We start from the raw sequence: 4,377 nt of genomic DNA on the forward strand, positions 1-4,377 counted from the left end.
TTATTTCAAAATTTATATAACATTAATATAAATTTAATAAAAATAATTAATAAATTTTATAAATAAAATTAAGCAAACGTGCATATTGCACGTTGTTTGTATCTAGTATATATATATAAAGGAGAGCTTCAATGATATTATGTGGCACTCTAAAATCTCTTCAAATCACTCTTTCTATTTTCTCATTTAATCTAATTTTTTATAACAATGGAAAATATCAATATATATATATATATTAATTTGATTAAAAATTTATTTAGTTAAATATCTTAACTACTTATTTATTGAAAAATACTAAAAAAATTAATTAAAAATTACGTAATAATTTTCGATTATCTATATATCTATTTTTCTTATTATATTATAATTATGTTTTTTTATTCCAAAGTGAATAGTTTTACAAAATATTTATATCTATATCTATATATAAATGAGAAGGTGGCATCCTATATTTTTTACAATCTATTTTTACTATTGGCTACACTCTTAATGGTTACTACCCATGGATGGTTACTTTAATGTTAACCATTAGATTAAGATCAATGGTTCATATTTATAGTTGTTAATTAATATTTCTAAAAGTAAATTTTGATTTTTTTCAAATTTTTAGAAAGATTACCTGATAAAAAATGTGTATTTATTATGAAAATATAATATTATAAGCTTTTCATTTTTCAAATGCATGTCAATTTCAAAATATAGCTATTGTTTCTCATTGGTTCGAAATACCATTAATTATAGCAAAAAAAATTAATTAAATTCGAAATTAATGTAGATAAAAAATATTTACTTGTTGGTGACTTGCTATACCAAGTCACTATATTGTCAAATCATCATAATTGTTAGTACCCATCTATAGGTAGTAACCATTGAGAAGTCTTCATTTTACTATTTTGTAAGAATTTTATATTGTGTCAAAAAAAAATATACATACATATATACGTACATCAACCCTTCAACAAATGTAACAGAAATAATCAAATTAATACACATACTTATAAATACATTGATTCTAATATAGTCATACGTAACAGTAGTTATCCAATAATAATAGCATGAAAGAGATATCAATGAGAATGGTCACATATGGTTTAACTAAACAGTTATCACAATTAGATTTTATTATATTATAATTAACATTTTACAATCTAAAGTATCTAATTTTTTATTTTCTTTAATATTTTATTCATTTTTTTTTTCAGTTTTAACCCATAAAAGTATGTCGTTACAAAATTATATGTTGCTTTTGCAGGCAGTTCTCTTCCTTAGAAAGAGAACTGCAGTGATATTGGTAAGAACATATAATACCTGAATATTAATGAGAATTAAAATTTATTATCGGATGTTGAATCGCTTGATGCTGTCATTTTTATTTAAAATTCTAATTATTATTATTTTCACTAAAAAAAGTAAACTCTGAGTATATCGATTTACACTGTATATATGAATTTTAAAGAACACACGTACCAAATTTTCAATTTTTTTTTTCGCTATGTAATTCAGTAAATATTAAATCTATATCTTTATATCTATATATATAAATGAGAGTTTCGAGAAGATTATGTGAGACTCTAAAATTTATTCAAAGCACTTTTTCTAATTTCTCATTTAATCTAATTTTTATTCATTTTCTATTTTCTAAAATATCTTAACAATTACAAATATTAATATATATATACATATTAATTTAATTAAAAATTTAATTTGCTTAAATATCTTAACTACTTAATCATTGAAAAATACTAAAAAAAAATTAATTAAAAATTACATAATAGTTTTCGGTTCTCTATATATCTATTTTTCTGATTATATTATAATTATATTTTTTATTCAAAAGTTAATAGTTTTACAAAATATTATAATTATTATCATCAATCATCAATATTTATAATTGTATTTTTCTCTTATTTGATATTTTACTAAGCTTGTGAAAATAAGATATTACTAATGGCATTCTTTGGATTTGTGATTTGTTTTCACTATAATAAATAAATATTTTATAGATTGTAATTTTAGTGGACATTTTCGCAGCAACAAAAGATGCGGAGGTTGATGTGAAACACGAAAAATTCTTTTTACAAATAAGAAACACATTATGAATGAAAAATAATATTACTAAAAATAAAATAATGCACAACAACAAAAATAATAAATGTTTATTTAAATTATTTATGTTTTTTTTTAAATTTAAATGTAATAGTTTTACAAAAATATATATTAACAACATGTATAATTTAATTTGAATTTGATTTATTTCAACGATGTATATTTTGAATTTAAATTTAATTAGATATTTCATTACAACAACTATTTAATTAAATTATAAATATAAGTAAACAATATTTTTTTCTCATTTTTTATTTTACTTTTTTAATTTATAGCTATTAATTTATTAAGGAATTTTTTTTCTATTTTGCCTGCTCTCTTTTTTCTCATTTTTATTTTAATAAAAATTATAATAGATAAAAATATCTACATATAATAATAATAATATATTTTAATTTTTTGACAAAATACAGGATCCAAATGTTAATTTTTAACAATAAAATATTCAAACGGGCAATCAACCAAATTATAAGTAGTTCAAATAATCTATCTTTACATTCCTATATTTTAATTTTTGACAAAACACAAGGTCCACAAGTTAATTTAAAAAAAAAATTAATGGTCAAAATGGGTAAACAACTAAAATACAAGGTTCAAAATGGTGTGAACCCTTATAGAAAACATAAATTATATATATTTATATAATTTACTTTTTATAAATAATTTTTAACCTTTTGAATAAATATATGATCCACAGGTTAATTTTTAAAAATAAACAATCAAAATGAGTAATCGGCCAAAATATAGTGTTCAAATAATAGATTTATCTATTTCTATTTTAATATTTTGACAAAACTTGAGGTCTACAAGTTAATTTGTAAAAATAAAAGTTCTAATAGGTGATCGACTAAAATACAAGGTTCAAAATAGTGTGAACCCTTACAGAAAACAAAAATTATATAAATATATAATTTAATTTTCATAAGAAGTTTGAACATTTTAAATAAATACATGGTCCAAAGGTTCATTTTAAAAAATATAGGGTCAAAACGGGTAATGAGCAAAAATACAGTGTTCAAATAATCAATCTATCAATTCCAATTTTTATTCTTTTGACAAAACACGAAATCTAAAAGTTAATTTAAAAAAATAAAGACTTAAAACAGGTAATTGGCCAAAATAAATCTTACACAAAATATAAATTTTCTTATACATAATTTAGACTTTTTATAAAAAGAACTACGCAAAGCGTATAATAATAATAAATAAAAGTACATGTACAACAAGCTTTTTGAACTTTGTTTTCAGTACTTTAAAATTTGTCAGAATTTTTCAAAAATCTACACGAGGTTCGCTATACAATAACAGTGAACACCATCATGAAATAAAAAATTATGGTCAAGATGTCTTCACGTGTCTACATAAAGAACATGTTGTATGAGTATGGTCAAAATGAATCACCACCCCACAGTCTCCCAAAAAATATTTTAAAATATATATGTTTTAATAATTACAAAAGACTGCGCGGAGCGCGGTTATATTTTCTAGTATCTATATAAAGGAGAGGATAAAGAGATGGTGTGACATTCTAAAATTGATCCAAAGCACTCTTTCTATTTTCTGAAATTTTCACATTTTTTAAATTCTTATTTTTCAAATTTATGATTATTAGCTAATAATTAAAAAAAGAAAAAACTAAAATATTTAAACCACTAAAATATCTAAATATCTATAAATCTAACCGGTAAATTTAATTTTGTGACCTGATAATCGGTAATTAATATATCGTTTTCTTTTTTTTCCTGAGAAAAACTTTTTCTTCTATTAACCATATTAATAAAAAAAAATTAAAAATGTAGTTACATTAAGAAATTACCATACACGCTATAATAATAATTAATGTAATTTTTAAATTTCATATATAATATAATAATATAAAATAATTTTTTATTAATTATAATAATAAATAAATCATAAATAAATTGACATTTATCTTCAAGATTTATTTTTTTATATGTCAAATTCAAAACTAAAATATCTTAACAATTAAAAATATCAACATATATACGTGATATTAGTTTGATTAAGAATATTATTAATTAAATTAATAAAAATATTTATTTAAAAAATAAATAATTATGCAAAAAGTTCGTTTTTTTTTTTTATGTAAATGGTCCCATCGAGGTCTCAACTTGATGAGATTAACTACGTTGGGAATGAGAGACTTAAATGGAGGCACGAAATGCATTCCTACGAAAAATAAACACAATAACTAGTATTAGAGTTAGGGCGACAATACGGGCCAGACACGATAACACGACTCGAAACCTA

The sequence above is a fragment of the Humulus lupulus genome, chromosome 3, assembly GCF_963169125.1.
Source record: "Humulus lupulus chromosome 3, drHumLupu1.1, whole genome shotgun sequence".
NCBI classification, from domain to species: Eukaryota; Viridiplantae; Streptophyta; class Magnoliopsida; order Rosales; family Cannabaceae; genus Humulus; species Humulus lupulus.